Below are 20,577 nucleotides of genomic sequence, written 5' to 3' on the forward strand. Positions count from 1 at the left end.
ACATTCGCTGCCCACAACAAACTTACAGTCTGAAAATCCACAAATCAGCAAGTTTGTGCTTGAAAGAGCCCCTTTAGCAAAGGTTGTTCCTCTTTAAGTCCCAGGAGGGATTTGTACCCTTTTTTCTTTTTTTTTTTTAAAGATATTTGTTAAGCACTTACTCTGTGCCAGGCACTATACTAAGCACTGGGGTAGATACAAGCTAATCAGGTTGGACACTTCCTCTCCCAAGTGGGAGGCTCACAGTTTCAAACCCCTTTTTACAGGTAAGGTAACTGAGGCACAGAGAAATGAAGTGGCTTGCCGAAAGTCACACAGCAACATACAAGTGGCAGAGCCAGGAATATAACCTAGGTCCTTCTGACTCCCAGGCCTATGCTCTAGCCACTAGGCCACTGTTTCTTCTCCACTAGACCTGGAGAAATGCTTCTCATTGAGTTCCTACTGCGCAAAATACTGAACTATCGGCTTTAGCAAGAACCGCAGAAACTCAAGGCACAGGACCTGCCCACAAAGAGCTTTCACTCTAACAAGAGAGGCAGACACAAAAAATTCACTGTGGAAGCAGCATGGCTGAGTGGAAAGAACACAGGTCCGGGAGTCTGAGGACCTGGGTTCTAACCTCTGCATGGAATCCAGGTAGCAGACTCAAGCTCAACCAACGGTATTTCAATCAATCAACAGTATTTATTGAGCATTGACTGTGTGCAGAGCACTGTACTAAGCACTTGGAAGAGTACAGCACAACAGAGTTAGTAGACTTGTTTCCTGCTCACAAACGAACAGCTTGTTTCCCCCTAAGCTTAGTTTGGTTCTGAATAGTTACATCCATCACCGGGATGAGAGAAAGAGAAACTAGATTCTACCCTGCATTTGACACGGATTCATTACTCTTATTGGCAAGGGGCAGGTGCACATTTTGGAACAGGACACTGTTACTGAAAATTTCACTGGGGGCGCCAATCTGTGTAGGAAAAATTGAACGTTGGGTGCCCGTCTAGTTCTCGTGGGATACTGCATATTCATGAGACCTACGTTTTGGAGCTACTAACTTCTAGCCCTGTCTCTCCCTGACATCAGCAAATTCCCCTGGCTGACAGACAGTATTTCAGAGAAGCAGCATGGTCTAGGCCCGGGAGTAAGATCTGGATTCTAATCCCAGCTCCTCCACCAGCCTGTTATATGACCTTGGGCAAATCACTTAAGGCCTTTATGCCTCAGTGTCCTCACCTGCAAAATGGGAATTCAATACTTGTGTTCCCTCCTCCTTAGACTGTGAGCCCCATGTGGGACAGGGCCTGATTGGATACGACTGTATCATACCTATCCCAGTGCACGGCACCTAGTGTATGCTTAACAAATACGAGAATTATCTTTATCATATTTTAGGTCTTTCCATTCTCTTCAACGTTGAACCCTCAAAGAGAGAAGGCGTAGTAGCCATCGATGATCTCTACTGAGCATTTACTGCGTGTGCAGCACTGTACTAAGCGCTTGAGTAGGCCCCATACAATCTGTCACATGCCACCTCCACCACAAAGCACCCAGTTAAGAATCGCGGAGCTGGAATCTCCTCAGAGCTCCTCCAGGATTCTGTGAGGTAATACCAATAATAATAATAATTTCGGTACTTGTTAAGCACTTACGTACCAAGCACTGTTCTACACACACTGAGGTAGATACAAGTTAATCAGTTTGGACACAGTCCCTGTCCCACATGGGGCTCAGACTCTTAATCTCCACTTTACAGATGAGGGAACTGAGGCCCTGAGAAGTCAAGTGATTTGCCCTAGGTCACTCAGCAGCCAAGTGGCAGAGCCGGGATTAGAACCCAAGTCCTTTTGACTGCCGGGCCTGTACTCTATCTGCTAAACCATGCTGCTTATGCTCAGTTTGCCCAGCCCTGACCTAACACACACAAACACACATCTCTTCGGGTCATGACAATGGCTTCATCCAATCCTATATTCAGATGCAGGTTACAAACACATACGCCCCAGTCAGTCCCTAGAGCTGACCCTGCGGCCTACATACAAGGTGGAGGAGATGCAATCTAGGCCTTGAACTGAATTCCAGCTGTCTAGTGCTCTGACAGGGCCCGGCTTGTGGACGCAATTTCAGGAGAGAAAATGGTCTGAGAATTGTAAGCCAGCTCGATCCCAGAGACAATACTGAGAGGGGTAAAGGCATGGCCTAGTGGATGAAGCACAGGCCTGGGAGTCAGAAGGACCTGGGTTCTGGTCCCGGCTCCTCCACTTGTCTGTTGTGTGACGCTGGGCAAATCACTTCTCTTTTCTGGGCTTGGATTACCTCATCTGTAAAATGGGGATTAAGACTGTGAGCCCCTTGTGGGACGTGGGCTGTGTCCAACCTGATTAGCTTGTATCTACCCCAGTGCTGAGAACAGTGCCTGGCACGGAGTAAGGGCTTAATAAATGCTACTGTTGAATGAAATACCATTAAAAAACTCAATAATAATGATAACTGAAGTATTTGTTCAGCACATTAACACTGTGCTAAGCCACTTGGGGGAGATTCAGTGCAATCAGATCAGACACAGTGACAGTCCCATATTGGACTCGTAGTCTAATGCAGAGGGAGAACAGGTATTTTATCCTCATTTACAGATGGAGGCACAGAGAAATGAAGTGACTTGTCCACAGTTTCCTAGCAGGCAAGTGGTGAAACCAGCATTAGAACCCAGCTCCTCTGACTGCCAGTGCCATGCTCTTTCCATTAGGCCACACGGCCTCCCGCTGAGGTGTGAGTCCTCTAGGCTCTGCAGTACCGTGGCGGTGGGTGGGGTGGGAAGGGTTGTGGAGGGGGATGGTTGGGGGTGAAAAAGAAAAACTAGTTGGCGCCTCCATAAATTTTTTTTGTATTTGCTAAGCACTTACTATGTGTCAGGCACCGTACTAAGCGCTAGGATAGATAAAAGGTTGGACACAGTCCCTACCCCACATGGGGCTCACGTTCTTAATCCTCATTTTACAGATGAGGTAATTGAGGCCCAGAGAAGTTAAGTGACTAGGCCAAAGTCACACAGCCAAGTGGCGGAGCCAGAATTACAACCCAGATCTTTCCGAATCCCAGGCCCATCTATCCACTAGGCCATGCTGCTTCTCCAATATTTTTAATATTGTATATTATTTCTATTTCTAAATACTTCTAAGCTCTCAACAGTATGCAGTAAGATGGTCCATGTGGGCTGCAGAGGTGAGACACTCATCTTCATCTGGCTTAATTCATCATCTGACTCATTTGACTATGTTGGTCAAGTGGCTATTATCTCCTGGCTCCCTTTTTGGATGAGTATCTCTAAACAATTTGCAGACAGACAGATAGCAAGTCTTCTCTGGGCCCTATCAGCAGATTTCAAGATGGAAGTTACCACCTCCTCTCTGTCCACTCCACCAGTGGAGCTGGAAAAGTCATGAATTGTCCCTGGCAATGGTAGCCCTTCTGGAGAATCTCAATTAATAATAATTACAGTTCTTGTTACATGCTTACTATGTGCCAAGCACTGCTCTAAGCACTGGGGTAGATACAAGTTAATCAGGTTAGACACAGTCCCTGCATGGGGCTCACAGTCGAAGAAGGAGGGGGTAGGATTTAATCCCCATTGGACAGATGAAGTAACTGAGGCACAGAGAAGTTAAGTGATTTGCCCAAGGTCACAGAGCAGAGAGGTGGCAGAGCTGGAATTAGAACCCAGGACCTCTGACTCCCAAGCCTGTGCTGTTTGTACTAGGCCACGCTGATGTCACCTGGTAGAGAAGCCACAAGCCTGCTGTGGCAATCAACTCATTAGTAGTCAAAACAGAGATAGAAGCCAGACTTCTACTCTAGATTGTAACGTAGCTCCTTTTTTTGGCGGTATTTGTTAAGTGTTTACTATGTGCCAAGCACTGGACTAAGCGCTAGGGTAGATCAAATTAATTAGGTTGGACACAATCCCTGTCCTACATGGGTCTCACAGTCTTAATCTCCATTTTACAGATGAGGTAAATGAAAAATTTACATGATTTGCCCAAGGTAACACAGCAAAGTGGCGGAGGTGGAATTAGAACCGAGGTCCTCTGACTCAATCGATTGTATTTACTGAGCACTTACTGTGAGCTGAGCACTGTACTAAGCACTAGGGGGGGAGTACAATCTAACATTATAACGGAGTTGGTAGACACGTTCCCGGCCCACGACAAGCTTACATTCTCCCAGGCCTATGCCCTTTCCATTAGACCATAATAATGTTGGTATTTGTTAAGCGCTTACTATGTGCAGAGCACCGTTCTAAGCGCTGGGATAGATACAGGGTAATCAGGTTGTCCCACGTGAGGCTCACAGTTAATCCCCATTTTACAGATGAGGGAACTGAGGCACCGAGAAGTTAAGTGACTTGCCCACAGTCACACAGCTGACACATGGCAGAGCCGGGATTGGAACCCATGACCTCTGACTCCCAAGCTGCGACTCTTTCCACTGAGCCATGCTGCTTATTCCTTGTGGGAAGAGATCGTGCGTACCAGCTCTAGTGTATTGCACCCTAAGCGCTTAGGACAGTGCTCTGCACGCAGTAAACGCTCAATAAATACCACTGATTGAGATTGAGATTTCTTTCCCCTGCATCCCTCTAGATTGGAAGCTCATTGTGGGCAGGGAATGTGCCTTCCAACTTTGTTTTATTGGACTTTCCCAAGCACCTATTAAAGTGCACTGCACACAGTAACCGCTCAATAAATACCGTAGATTCTTTCCCAGCTAGCTGCCCTAGGCTCCCAGAAGCTGTGTAACTGTGGATGTGAAGGAGACAAGAATTCCAGGCAGGGGGTGTGGTGGGAGCAAGGGGTTTATTGCTGTATTGTACTTTTCCAAGCGCTTAGGACAGTGCTCTGCACAGGGTAAGTGCTCAATAAATACAATTGAATGAATGAACGAGACAGGAGAGAGGCAAAGAGCAGGTGAGTAAGGAAGCAGCAAAGAGTAGGAGCCAGAGAGTTGTAGACAAAGAATCACTACATCCCACATCCCCCTCCTCCCCAAGGATGAGTCCAAGAGACCCTTGAAGAGTTGCAGGAAAAAGTTTCTGTAGTCCGTAGAATAATTCTATGTAGTTCTATAACATTCCATAGATTCTATTACATTCTATTACATAGAATAATTCTATGTAGACTGTAGCTCTGTAGAATAATAATGATAATAATTATGGTGTTTGTTAAGCGCTTACTATGTGCCAGGCACCGCACTAAGCACTGGAGTGGATACAAGGAAATCGGGATGGACACAGTCCTTATCCCAAGTGGAGCTCACAGTCTCAACTGCCATTTTACAGATGAGGTAACTGAGGCAGAGAAAAGTGAAATGACTTGCTCAAGGTCATACAGCAGGCCAGTGGCAGAGCTGGTATTGGAACCCATGCCCTTCTGGCTCCTGGGCCCCGGTTCTAGTCACTAGGCCACCCTGCTTCTCCTGAATGAGTCCAAGAGACCCTGATGAGTTCCAGGAGCAAGGTACTGGAGTCCATTCAGGGTCAGGATAATAATAATAATGATAATAAAAATGATAATATCTGTTAAGTGCTTACTATGTGCTAGGCACTATTCTAAGTGCTGGGGTAGATACAAGATAATTGGGTTGACCACAATCCCTGTCCCACATAGGGCTCTTATTTTACAAATGAGGGAAATGAGGCACAGAGAAGTGAAGTGACTTGCCCAAAGTGACACAGCAGACAAGTGACAGAGCTGGGATTAGAACCCAGGTCCTTCTGACCCTCAGGCCCCTGCTCTATCCACTAGGCCACGCTTCTTCTCTATCCATTTCTGCACCATCAGACCGAACTTAGACGCTGGTGAAAGAATCTGATCATGGTTCATCCTGGGTAGGGAACATATTTACCAACACTGTCGTATTGTAGTCTCCCAAGAGCCTCGTACTGTGCTGTGCACACACAATAAGTGCTCAAAAAATTGGATCGATTGATTTCCCAGGCAGAATTCCTATTCAGACCGATAAAAGTGAATCATAAACGCCAGTGACCGGCACAGGCCTTGGAGGATTTAGGGGATTTTTAAGTGAAGCGGCAGTCTCGGCACGTAATCCAGTAAGAGTGATGATTGACATTAACCGGGACTAAAAAGCCCTAAGCTCCGTAACGATTTCCTGACATCTACATAATGGTGCTGGATAAACGGAAGATTCATCTTAAAAAATATCCTGATAGGGGTTTTCAAGCATCCTTTGGCTCATTCAGAGTTTCCACACAATCCACGAAACCTGGCACAAATAGCTTATGGTTTCTGAGGTTTTCTCAGCACTGTCTGAACAGGAGATCACCTATTCCTGAGGATAACAATAATAATAATAGTCCTATTATTATTGGTGGCATTTGTTAAGCACTTACAATGTGTTCAATGCTGGGGTTAATACAATAAAATCAGATCAGACCTAGTCTCCAACCCACATGGGAATCACGGTCTAAGGGGGCAGGAGGACAGGTATTGCAACCCCATTTTACAGAAGGAAAGTGACTTGCCCAAGTCACTCAGCAGGCTTATTGTGGGCAGGGAATGGGTCTATTTATTGCTATAGTGTACTCTCCCAAGTGCTTAGTACAGTGCTTTGCACACAGTAAGCACTCAATAAATATGATTGAATGAATGAAAAGCAAATGGCAGAGCCAGCATTACAACCCAGACCTGGACTCCCGGCCTCTGGAATATCCCTTCTTGTCATTCCCTGAATCCAACTTGCCATCCTTATGGGATAAGGTGGAGGTTAAGAAACCCATTCACCATCCAGGAATTGGACGGTTCTAAGGGCAGGGCTGGTGTTTCCATTGTCTGAAATTTCTTGCAGGCAGCTGAAAATACCACCAGAGCAGGGAAACCAAACACCAAGGGAAGAATGTGGAAGGACCAGAAGAGGGAGGTTTATTTCGGAGGCAGGAAACTACCCTACCAACCAAATAGACTCCGCTCAATCCAGAATGGGCATGGGGCCAAGGACCAGTGGCTGAGACAAGAAGTCATCCCTGGTTCATTCATTCATTCAGTCGTATTTATCGAGTGCTTACTGTGTGCAAAGCACTGCATTAAACGCTTGGAAGACTATACTCTAACAATAGATACGTTCCCTGCCCACAAGGAGAAGAAGCAGTGTGGCTCAGTGGAAAAGAGCACAGGCTTTGGAGTCAGAGGTCATGGGTTCAAACCCCGGCTCTGCCACTTGTCAGCTGTGTGACTTTGGGCAAGTCACTTCACTTCTCGGTGCCTCAGTTACCTCATCTGTAAAATGGGGATTAAGACTGTGAGCCCCACGTGGGACAACCTGATTCCCCTGTGTCTACCCCAGCGCTTAGAACAGTGCTCGGCACATAGTAAGCGCTTAACAAATACCAACATTATTATTATTAAGGAGTTTACGGTCTAGGGGACGAGTTTACATCAGGGGCTCTAAACTGAGCATCTACCAATGAGGGTGGAAGAAGAGAATCAGTGAGGGGACAGAGTAAAAGTGCCTAAACAGGTCCAAAAACCCACCTTATTTCTTTTTGGTTTTCTTTTAATGGTTTTTGTTAAGGACTTACTATGTTTCAGACCCTAAGTGCTGGGGTAGAAAACAGCCCATGTCCCATCTGGGGCTCCCAGTCTTAATCCCCATTTTCCAGATGAGGTCACTGAGATACAGAGAAGTAAAGTGACTTGTCCGAGATAACAGCAGACAAGTGGCGGAGCTGGAATTGGAACCCAGATCCTCTGACTCCCGGGCCTGGGCTCTTTCCACTAGGCCACGCTGCTCCCTACAGCATCTCCTTCGCCAATCAATCAATCAGCGGCATTTACTGGGCAGAGCACTGTATTGATCACAGGGGAGAGTGGAGTTGTCCTCAGATTCCAAGGCAACTCGACAAATGGCGAGAAATGTAACCAGAACCCCTTGCCCAGGTTAGCCACAAAAACACCCTAGCCCAGCTTTTCTGGCTCCTCACCATTTACACGCCAGCGTAATAAAAGAAACAGTCCCTGTCTTCCAAGGCTTACAATTTAACAGAGGAAGAAAAGCAACCATAAATGATTTATACATGGTAGGAGGATAAAGCCATTTATAGACAAGCATATCAGGATTAAGTACAGACTACAAAACTAAACATACATTCAGTAGACATTAGTGGTGAGAACGGTATAACTGGACAGGTAGCTGGTAAACTTCTTTTGGGCAGCGATAAAGTCCTCCTTTACTCCCTTGTACTGTAATCTCCCAAATGCTCAATACAGTGCTCTGCACGCCGTAAGTGCCCAAGCAGCATAGCCAATAGTTGGAGCACGGCCTTGGGAGTCGGAAGAGAAACAGCGTGGTTTAGTGGAAAAAGCCTGGGCTTGGGATTCCGAGGACCTGGGTTCGACTCCCAGCTCTGCCACTTGTCAGCTGTGTGACTGTGGGCAAGTCACTTCACTTCTCTGGGCCTCAGTTACCTCATCTGTAAAATGGGGATTAACTGTGAGCCTCACGTGGGACAACCTGATTACCCTGTATCTCCCCCAGCGCTTAGAACAGTGCTCTGCACATAGTAAGCGCTTAATAAATACCAACATTAATTCTGCCTCCACCACTTGCCTGCTGTGTGAGCTGGGGCAAGCCACTTCACTTCTCTGGGCCTCAGTTATGTCATCTGTAAAACGGGGATTAAAACTTTGAGTCCCATGTGGAACAATCTGATTACTCTGTATTCTAGTGCTTAGAAAGGTGCTTGGGACATAGTAAGCACTTAACAAATACCATCATTATTATTATTATTAGAAGGACCTGAGTTCTAGTCCCCACTCCGCCATTTGTCTGCTGTGCAACCTTGAGGAAGGCACTTCCGCTTCTCTGTCCCCCAGTTACTTCATCTGTAAAATGGAGATTCAGACTGTGAACTCCATGTGCGACGTGGACTGTGTCCAACCTGATTTGCTTGTATCCACCCAGCACTTAGTACAGTGCCTGGCACTTAGTAAGCACTTAACAAATGCCGTAATTATTCTTATGGTAAGAGAACTTTGAAGATGGGGCGAGATTAGAATCAATCATTGGTATTTATTGAGCACTTACTGCATGCAGAGCTCTGTTCTAAGCTCTTGGGAGAGTACAATACAACAAAATTGGCAAACACCTTCCCTGCCCATAACGCGCTTACAGTGTAGACGGCTGGATTTGAAGGAGAGGGGAATCCTGGGCAGCAGGAACATGAAGGCCAGAGGGACAGGAGTGCCACAGAATGAGTTTAGGAGAAGAGAAGTCTATTATCTGGGGAGTTGTGGGTGACGAAAGCCAATATGTAAAATGGCTCTCTGCATCCTCTTCTCCTTGCTGGGTGCTTGGCACACAGTAAAGTACTTAATACAAAAATTATTATAATTATTGAAGGAACTCCTCCTCCATCAGATCCCTACACAAGATCAATCTTTTTTTATGGTATTCTTAAAGCACTCAACATGTGTCAACCACTGTTCTAAGCACTGGGATAGGTATAAGTTCATTAGACCCTGTCCCACATGGGGCTCGCAGTCCAAGTTGGAGGGAGAACAGATAGCCCCATTTTCCATTTGAGGAAACAGAGGCACGGGGAAGTTAAATGACTTACCCAAGGTCACACAGCAAGCACTAGGCATAGCCGGAATTAGAACCCATGTCCTGCTAACCCGGAGGCCCATTGTCTTCCCACTAGGCCATGCTTCCCTATATTCTCGGATATTTCACATCGTTTGTCCGGGGAGAAAAACATTTTAGTGGGCCAGGCCTACATCAGGACAAAGTGCCATTTTATAATATCTGCTTCTGCTCCCTTGGGCCGCACCCACTTTTCTCCTTCCCCGTCTGTCCGCTTCAGACATTGAAACAGCGGCCATGTCCCACTCCAATTACTGAAGCAGCCAAGGTTGCTATATTTAGCTCCTCTGCCATCTCGGCTCACAAATCAATTTCTCCCTTGCCCTAATCAGTTCAATTGCTGTTCCCTGGCTCCCCTCCAAGCAGCCTCTAATTCTCCTGGTACCACAATACTTTCAACCAAAAGAGGGAAAAGAAAGAGAGGAGGGAAGATCTATTAACTCACTTCCCCAGACCGAGGTGCCACGTCAGCCTCTGCCTAAAATAGCTCCGGCCTTTCTGGCAGCAGGGCTTTATTGCAAGGGGCGGGGGGCTGATGGCTCTTCTGCAAGGTCTGATTAGCTCGTCATCGGGTCCTAACCCCTCAGATCCAATCCATCAATCAATCAATCATATTTACTGAGTGCTGACTGTGTGCTGAGCGTTGCAGTAAGTCCTCTGGAGAGTCCAATATAACAGAATTGGTAGACACAGTCCCTACCCACAAGGAGTTTACAGTCTCAATCCCCATTTTACAGATGGGGTAACTAGAGCTAGGGTAGATATAAGGTAGTCTATGTTCCACATGGGGCTCATGTGAGAAGCAGCAAGGGATAGTGGATAGAGCACGGGCCTGGGAGTCAGAAGGACACGGATTCTAATATCGGCTCCACCGCTTGCCTGCTGTATGGCCTTGGGCAAGTCACATCGCTTCTCTGTGCCTCAGTTACCTCATCTGTAAAATGGGGACTGAGACTATGAGCCCCATGAGGACGGGGCTGTGATAAACCCTATTTTCTTGAATCCACCCCACCAATCAGTATAGTGCCTGGCACATAGTAAACGCTTAACCAATACACACTTTTATTACTACTTTTATTATTACAGTCTTAATTCCCATTTTACAGATGAGGGAACTGAGGCACGGAGGAGCAAAGTGCCATTTTATAATATCTGCTTCTGCTCCCTTGGGCCGCACCCACTTTTCTCCTTCCCCGTCTGTCTCCTTCAGACATGCCCAAGGTCACACAGCAGACAAGTGGCGGAGGCAGAATTAGAACCCAGGGCCTCCGACTTCCAGGCCTGTTCTCTTTCCACTAGGCCACACTTCTTTTCTTAAGCACTACATGGCAAGCACTGTACCTATTGCTGGGGTCGGTATAAGAGGATTGGACACAGTCCCTGCCCCACATTGGGCTCATGGTTTAAGAAGGAAGGAAAACAGGTTTTTGATCCCCATCTTACAGATGGGATAACTGAGGTACAGAGAAATTAAGTGACTTGCCCAAGGGCACGCAGCAGGTAAAACGAAACCCAGAAGGAAATTCCAGGAGCGGGATAACACTCAGGCCCTGGTTTCTAGGCAGATGGCATCACCGTGGCTGAATGCAGGGGCCAAGGGTGGATCAGGCTGGATGAAGAGATGGTCTCTCAGTCTGCCCCGGGACTGAGCCGAGCCCTTGGAGGAGATAGGGGAGAGGCAGGTCAGGCTTGGATTGGCTTTGGGGTAGGGTGCGGTGGCTTATGGTTCCCTCTTCCTCCTCCTTCCATAGTTGACCTTCTCCACAAGTCTCCCATCTGCTGGTCTGGGCTAAACTGAAGCATGGCAGCTGTGTGGTGCTACAGCAACGCCTTGTGTATATACCCGGAAAGCGGGTGCAGATGAGGTGCAATGGGCAAACGCCAACCCCTTCTTAGCCACTGCCCCACCTGGAAGTCTGGGTGAGCCTGGGCTGGGTCAGATCGGCCAGGCCCGTCGGAAGGTCCAAGGAGCTCAAGGTTACAGAGGTAGCCAAAGCCGGCTCGGTGCCACGTGAAAATACAAAGTAATAACAGTGATATCAATTCCTTGTAACACGGCCTGTGCCACTCTCCCAAGGCCACTAGCCAAAGGGATGGTTCCCAAATACATGAACAGCCAGTAGGAAAGAGCTTTCACAGGCTGAGGTCCACCCATAATAATACTATGTGCCAAGCACTGTACTAAACGCTGGGGTAGATGGAAGATGGAGAGGAGGGAAACACGGTCCCACATAGGGCTCACAGTCTTAATTCCCATTTTACAGATGAGGGAAGTGAAGCACAGAGAAGTTAAGTGACTTGCCCATGGTCACACGCCAGACAAGTGGCAGAGCCGGGATCAGAACCCAGGTCCTTCTGGATCCCAGGCCCATGGTCTATCCACTAGGCCATGCTGCTTCTCAACTGTGTGCGTAGGGGGTCTCTGGCCCCCCTTCAATCCACCCCTCTCAGAAGACAGAAATGCGACAGGAGGAAAGGGGGAGAAGCTGGCACAGTCACTTCTTGGGCCGCCCAAACCACGATGAGGCAGCTTTTGGCAAGAGCCCAGAACGACGAGCGATATAGCGAAGCAGTGCGGCCTAATGGATCGAGCCGGGCCTGGGAGTCAGAAGGACCTGGGTTCTAAATCCCGGCTCTGCAACCTGTCTGCTGTGTGACCTTGGGCAAGTCGACTTTACTTCTCCGGACCTCAGTTCCCTCATCTGTAAAATGGAGATTAAGACTGAGAGCCCCATGTGGGACAGGGACTGTGACCGACCTGATTAGCTTCTATCCACCCCAGCGATTAGGACGGAGCCTGGCATGTAGTAAGCGCTTAATAAACACCGTAAAAAATCTATGTATACACACATACAAACACAGAGAGACTCTAAACCCAGGGGTCTGGCAGGAGCTGTCCAGCCTGAACCAATAAGGCCCGGCCAAGGTCTGGCCGCCCTCCCGCTTGTCCAGTGCCTCTTTTTCCTGAGCGGGAGAACTGGGAAATACAACAGCTGCTTAGGAAACCCACGACGTGGCTGGATGGCGTCACTGCAGAATGCTGTCCCCTTTGAGTCAGGTTTCCCACTGTTCCTGCCCACTCAAATATCCATCTCCCTGGGACTGGGGCATAATTCCCTTCCCCACCCCTTCTCCTCAAGACCGGGGCACCGTGCCCCCATCCCGTACCTCTTCATGACTGGGATACCATTCTCCCCCATCTCACCATGATAGGGCATCATCTCCCAGCAATTGGGGTACACCTCCCCATTTCACCTTGACTGGGGTACCATCCCTCCGTCTATTATATGAATCATAAAATCTAAATCTAAATTATACCTCAAAAATAAACCAAATAGAGATCTAAGAAAATGAAAAATAACCCCAACTGATCATTACACTCAAATCACAGGGTATTTTAATATCTTTCAAATCCAAATCCTTCCAATACACAATGGACATTCCACAAAGGATGATGCAGGTTGATCCCTTTCTTCTCCAGCATCTGTGTTCGAGTCCACCCGTGCTCCAAAACCCAACCAAAAGCCGGGAGGAGGAATAAGAATGTGGGGCAGAGGAAGAGAGGCAAAGTTGGCGGTGGGGGAAGCGGAGAGGCCTCGTCAGATTCCTGGAAGTGTAGCAAATGGCAGGAATAAGAAAGGCCACAGTGCCACTTTGATGCCAACCTGCTGTGAACAAATGGGTGACGGGTTGAGGCACTGTCAGTCAGAGCAGGGCATTTGCCCTTGCTTCAGAAGCAGCGTGGCGTAGTGGATATGCCTCTAGATTGTGAGCTTGTTGTGGGCAGGAATATGTCTGTTTTGATACTGTACTCTCCCAAGTGCTTGCACAGTAAGCACTCAATAAATACAACTGAATGAACGGATCAAGCCCGGGCCTGGGAGTCAGAAGGACCTGGTTTCTAAATCCCGGCTCCGCCACTTGTCCGCTATGTCACCTTGGGTAAGTCACTTCAGTTCTCTGGGCCTCAGTTGCCTCATCTGTAAAATGGGGATTAGGACTATAAGCCCCAAGTGGGACAGGGACTGTGTCCAGTCTGATTATCTTGTATCTACCCCAGCATTTAGAGCAGTGCTTGGCACATAGTAAATGCTTAACAAATACCATTATTATCATCAAGATACAGGCGATCTTTCAACCCCATTAATGCAGCAATGGCTCTAGTCTGTCTAGTCTGTAAGCTCCTTGTGAGCAGGGATCATGTCTACCTTCTCTATTGTACTGTACTCTCCCAATAAGTAAGCGTTCAATACGTTCCATCGACTGACTGATGTTGCCTGAAGAAATATCATCTGCCATGGAATGTGTCTGTTTATTGTTGTATCATACTCTCCCAAGCGCTTACAACAGTGCTCTGCACACAGTAAGGCTCCGTAAACACGATGGAATGAATGAATGCCGCTGGGCTGCCTGGCTCTGCGGCCGTATTTTTGGCAACCTCCTCCGACTTTCACTTCTGATTGGGGTTATGCCTTTTGATCTTTTTTTCCCCTCTCTGAGCAGTGGGCATTTCCCCTCTTCCATGGCCCACATTTCCTTGCTTTCATGCCCTTCTTTGTTCCCCCAGAGCTCACCACAGTTACAGAAGGTGTGCCCTTCACAGAAAACACACTCTCACGTCCCCCGAGTAGGTACAATACGCGGGGAAGCCCAGAGAGGCACACAGTCATTTCGGGCCAACAGCCTGCAGGATTCCCCCAGCCGAAAGACCCAGAGAACAGTACTGAGTCAATCCACCACCCTGTAGTCATATCCAGACTTGTCTAAGATTTAAAAAGGCTTTTCTGGGCACTGGCGAGCGGGCAAGTCTCTGGACAAGAAGAACTAAATGTGGGAAGGTAATCTAGAGGGGGCAAGGGGAGGGCACTTGAGAAGAAAAAGATAAAGTCCTTTAGTCCAAAATAATAACAATAATAATGATAATGGTATTTGTTAAGCGCTTACTATGGGTCAAGCACTGTTCTAAGCGCTGGGGTAGATACAGGGGTAGTCAGGTTGGACATCGTCCTTGTTCCACATGAGGCTTCCACTCTTAATCCCCATTTCCCTAACTGAGGCCCCGAGAAGCTAAGTGACTTTCCCAAGGTTACCCAGCAGACAAGAGGCGGAGCTGGGATTAGAACTCAGGTCCTTCTGACTCCCAGTCTATTCACTAGGCTATGCTGCTTCTCCTTTCAGAAGTGAAGGATACTTGGGCTGGCTTTTAGCTAATAAAAATCATGAGAAGTAGCATGGTCTGGTGGAAAGAGCATGGGCCTGGGAGTCAGAGGTTGTGGGTTCTAACCCCAACTCTGCCACATGACTGCTGTGTGACCCTTGGGCAAATCATATAACTCCTCTGGGCCTCAGTTACCTTTTCTGTAAAATGGGGATTGAGACTGTGAGCCCCATGTAGGACAGGGACTGTACCCAACCTGATTACTTTTTATCTACCCCAGTGCTTAGAACAGGTCTTGGCACATAGTAAGCGCTTAGCAAATACCAGTTATTATTATTGCTATTATTATGAACTGGCTTCACAGTTCCATGGCGCAGATACCACTTCAAAAGGAAAGTGGAGGAAGATTTTGATAAGTAATGGAACTTTACCCTTTTATACTTCCATACCTGCTCTCTCCCCTCCATGCCCTTCCCTAGCTCCCACCAGAGCCAACCCCCTCCTCACCTGCACCCGGCCCCTCTGAACCTTGTCTTACAGTAAAAAAATGCAGAATAAAATGGTGCTTCAAAATGAATTTTGCTTCCTATGGAAAGGAATAATATTCCCTATATGAAATAGATTTAATATTTCCTATTTATACTAGCACTTCAAGGTGATGTTTAGTCAAATTTTTTAAACATTACACCATAAAAATACTCTATTTTGGCTGATGTCCTCAAGCAATGACATAATGTTCTTATATGGTTAGCCATCCCATCACCTCCTGAGGTGTTTTTGTTTGTTTTTTTAAATGGCATTTGTTAAGTGCTTATTATGTACCAGGTTCTGTTCTAAGCACTGGGGTAGATACAAGGTTGGACACAGTCCATGTCCCACATGGGGCTCAGAGTCTTAATTCCCATTTTACAGATGAGGTTACTGAGGCACAGAGGAAGTGACTTGCCCTAAGTCACACATCATACAAGTGGCAGAGCCAGGACTAGAACCCAGGTCCTTCTGACTTCTAGGCCCTGGCTCTACCTACTAGACCATGCTGCTTCTCTGAGATTACCAGATCCTAGAAAATAGGGTTACTTTTCCTCTTTCTATATTCCACAGAAAGGTAGTTGAGGGGCGATGGAAAAGAATGAAGAAACGAACGGGAATTTGAGAGAATCACAACAGCACGGAGCAGGCCTAGAAATCTTGTAACGTATTCCCACTGGACCAAGAAACTATAACTACTGTGGTATTTGTTAAGCACTGGAATAGCTACAGTCAGCCAAGACACGGTTCCTGCCAAGTCTAAGAGCAGCCGGCTCAATCAGTGGTATTTATTGAGCGCTTGCTGTGAAAAACAGAAAGACAAAGCACAGCTGTCTTAAAACCCCCACCCAATCGCCGACCAATGACACAGTCTCACCTCCCTGGTATCCTGTGGGTGGGATCAGGACAGTCAACCGCCTTGTGGGTAGGGACTGTGTCTGCCAACTCTGTTGTATTGAAGACTTCCAAATGCTTATTCCAGTGCCCTGCACCACAGTAAGTACTCAATAGATGCCACTGATTGCTTCTACCGGCCCATCGACCACAGGCCCAAGGAGGGGTTTAGCAAGGAGAGTTCAGCGGGTTTAGTGTCCTGGTGCCCAAATTTACCCGCCGTCCAGTTCTGCCCCGCAAGCCCAAGCAAATATGTGACCTTCTACAGCTTCACAGGTATGACAAGCTGGACTGAAATAGGTCAGGGAGAGGGGAACTATTCATTCATTCAATAGTATTTGAGCGCTTACTATGTGCAGAGCACTGTACTAAGCGCTTGGAATGAACAAGTCGGCAACAGATAGAGACGGTCCCTGCCGTTTGACGGGCTTACGGTCTAATCGGGGGAGACGGACAGACAAGAACTAGCCCACTCGTGGTGGGCAAACCAGCTTCTCTGATGCTAAAAGGAGAGGATTCTGCTATCTCCTCCTCCTTTACCTTCTTTTCCTGACTCTCTTATCTCAAAGTAAACCTACTGACCCCACTAAGCGTGAGATGGAGTTTAGCCTCCTGGAGACAGCAAGGGCCTCGGAGTCAGATGGACCTGAGTTCTAATTGCAGCTCCACCACTTGTCTTCTATGTGATCTTGGGCAAGTCACTGCTCTGGGCTTCAGGTACTTCATCTTTAAAATTTATTGCTATTGTTCTTGTCTGTCCGTCTCCCCGAATTAGAGCGTAAGCCCGTCAAAGGGCAGGGACTGTATCTGTTACCGATTTGTACACTCCAAGCGCTTAGTACAGTGCTCTGCACATAGTAAGCGCTCAATAAATACTATTGAATGAATGATTGAATGAAAATGGAGATTAAGACTGTGAGCCCCAAGTGGGACAGGGACTGTGTCCAACCTGAATAACTTGTATCTACCTCAGCATTTAGAACAGTGTTTGGAACATAGTAAGCACTTAACTAGTACCATAATTATTATTATTGTTCTCTGTGCCACAGTTCCCTCATCTGTAAAATGGGGATAAAGACCATTAGCCTCACGTGGGACATGGACTAGGTTCAACTTGATTATCTTGTATCTACCCCAGCGTCTAGTACATTGCCTGGCACATAGTAAGTGCTTAAAAAATACTATTAAAAAAAGTCATCAGTAATTGGAAAGAGATTAACTTGCCGCTACAATAATGATGGTATTTGTTAAGCACTTACTATGTGCCAAGCACTGTTCTAAGAGTTGGGGGAGATACAAGGTAATCAGGTTGTCCCATGTGGGGCTCACAGTCTTAATCCTCATTTTACGGATGAGGTAACTGAGGCACAGAGAAGTTAAGTGACTTGCCCACAGTCACACAGCTGACAAATGATGGAGCCGGAATTAGACCCACCACCCCTGACTTCCAAGCCCGTGCTCTTTCCACTGAGCCATGCTGATTTGAGGACTGGGTAGAATTTGACCGCCAAAACTCTGCTCCGGTGAAGACTGGTGTTCTGGGGCAATTAACGCTACCCTATCTATCCCTAATAGGTCCCCAGGGTCCCATGCACAAACAACGGATGCTGGACATTCCAGAGAAGAAGATGGCTCTCCTACCCACTAGCTGCACCCCACAAAACGACAGGGAAAATGTCACTAGGATGTTACGCCCACCTCTCACCCCACAAATTACCCTCAGTTCTCTTAATGGAAGGTGACAAAACGAAAGCCATTTCACTCCTGCTCTGTGTCTTCTCTTGAGGCCAAAAAGAGCAATTGCTCTGGTCAGAAAGGTGGAATGAAGCTCGAGGGACAGATGCAAGCACATGGGAGTGTGTGAATGTGTGAGTGTGTGTATGTGTGTATGCATGTGTACGTGTGTGCTTTCTGGAACCCAAACATGTGCCTGTACGTTTGGGTTTGTGTGCACAGGTCAGCCGAGCCACAGCTCGAACACGTCGCTGGACCCGCGAGCTCTCGGAGCGAAAGACCGCGGAAAACGCCCACCACTCGACACCCGCCTCCAAATTCCTAGATGGATCCAAACCTTGATCTTTGAGATTGGCAGATTCCCGTAGATCCTCATTTCACCCCCGCTTTCCTCTCGGCCCTCTTGCCTTCTCCGGGGCCCCTCTCCACCAAAACCATCCTTTCCGAACGAGGATTCCGGGGAGCGGAGAGCCGGCGCCAGGAAGCCGCCTTTCCCAGTCGGGATCCAACCTGGAATTCCAGAATCAATGGATGGTCTCCAGCCAATGGTTCTATCCCATGCAAATGAGCGGCACCTGACTTTCCTGCCATGCAGGTGGACGAGGAAATGAGTCACGGCAGCAGACTGGGCGGGCGGGCGGGTCGATATAAATAGATCTCGAGGTGAAAGGGAATAAAACTTGGAAAACCAGACAGACCAGGCCGCTCGGCTTCCCGGGATGGAATTGTGAACATCCCCCGTTGACTGCAGTGACTGCCAGTGACCTCTGCTGGGCTTCACCTGGATCTGCCGGACCACTGGCTGGATCTCGGTTGTCAATCGTATTTATTGAACGCTTACGGTGTGCGCAGCGCTGTACTAAGCGCTTGGGAGAGTACGACTGAACAATAAACGCACACATTCCTTAAGGGTTACCCCTCTAGACTGGAAGCTCGTTGTGGGCGGGGAACGTATCTACCCATTCTGTCGTACGCTCCCAAGCGCATAGTTCAGTGCCCTGCACACAATAAGTGCACAATAAATACCACTCATTAATTGATTGAAGCCATTGCCTCTGACCCACAGTTGTTCCAGTTGTTTAACTTCCTCTTCAAATACTCTGTCCCCCCATCTCTCTTTCCTAATGACTGGTCCAGGTACTTCAATGAGAAAATTGAAACCATCAGGCAAGATCTCCCTAAAATCTCCCCTGCACCTCTCCCGCCCCTTCCTCAACTCTCCCATCTTTCCCAGGAGTATTTCCAGAGGAGAGCTCTGGCCTCCTCTTAAAATCTTCCTGCATGTCTCTCACTCCCTCTCATCCCCCACGGTTCCTCAGTTCCGGATCCCCTTCTATTCTCCCTCTATACCAAGTCCCTTGGAAACTCATTCGCTCCCACGGCTTCAACTACTATCTCTATGCAGATGATTCCCAAATCTATATTTCCATCCCTGATCTCTCTCCCTCTTTGCAGTCTCACATTTCCTCCGGCCTTCAGGACAACTCTACTTGGATGGACTGCTGACCCCTCAAACTTGACATGACCAAAACATGATCTCCTGCCTCCTGTCTCTCCCTACTCCAGCCCACACTTTACTCTGCTGCTCAGATAATTCTATAAAAACGTTCAGTCCCTCTTTCCCCAGCCCTCAAAAACCTCCAGTGGTCGCCCATCCACCTCTCCATCCAACAGAAACTCCTTACCATTGACTTTAAAACACTTAATCACCTTGCTCTCTACTACAACCCACCCTGCACACTACACTCCTCTAATGCTAACCTACTCACTCTGCCTCTGCCTCAATCTCGTCTATCTCACCGCCGACCTCTCGCCCACGTCCTGCCTCTGGCCTGGAACGCCCTCCCTCTTCATATCCAATAGACAATTACTCTACCCACCTTCAAAGCCTTATTGAAGGCATATTTCCTCCAGAGGCCTTCCCTGACTCTGTCCTCATTTCCTTTTCTCCCACTCCCTTCTGCGTCACCCGGACTTGCTCCCTTTATTCACCCCCACCCAGCCCCACAGTACTTACGTCCATATCATAAGCTCATTGTGGCAGGGACTCTGTTACATTGTTGTGTTTTACTTTTCCAAGCACTTAGTATAGTGTTCTGCGCACAGTAAGGACTCAGTAAATATGATATATATATATGTAATTATTTATATTAATGTCACCCACGTCTAGACTGTAAGCTCATTATGGGCAGGGAATGTATGTACCAACTCTACTACACTGTACTCTCCCAAGAGATTAGTAGAGCGCTCTGCATACAGTAAGAGCTCAATAAATACTACTGAGTGATTGATTGAAACGCAGCCCTGCAAGAATGGCAGTTGGGGTGTGATGCCCGGGGGCAACACCCCTAACCTCCCCTACTCTTTTCCGCCTCTCAGAAAAGCTACTATGCCATTGTTGGTAGGGGAGGAGACTCTTGGCTAACTGGTGAAATGAGGAATGGCCTTGGAAAAGTCCAGCAGGAAGGCTAAACTCTCCTCAGCAATGTGGATCCACTTTCCGGAGGGGTGGCCCCCTCAGTTTCGCAAGCTGAATTCTCTGATTTGCTCATCCAAGGTCTCTGACAAGACTTGAGAGTTTCCAATCGGGGCTGAAAAGACCCAAACCAGTGCCT

At 47.6% G+C, this 20,577-nt stretch overlaps 1 protein-coding gene across 6 annotated transcripts in view; it reads right to left on the bottom strand.

The window, feature by feature from the left end:
• The window catches only part of DGKK (diacylglycerol kinase kappa), a 161,760-nt gene that overhangs the window by 80,490 nt on the left and 60,693 nt on the right, over positions 1-20,577 (bottom strand). The gene's annotated exons all lie outside the window — the stretch shown is intronic.

This window comes from Ornithorhynchus anatinus, chromosome 6, assembly GCF_004115215.2.
Source record: "Ornithorhynchus anatinus isolate Pmale09 chromosome 6, mOrnAna1.pri.v4, whole genome shotgun sequence".
Lineage (NCBI taxonomy): Eukaryota > Metazoa > Chordata > Mammalia > Monotremata > Ornithorhynchidae > Ornithorhynchus > Ornithorhynchus anatinus.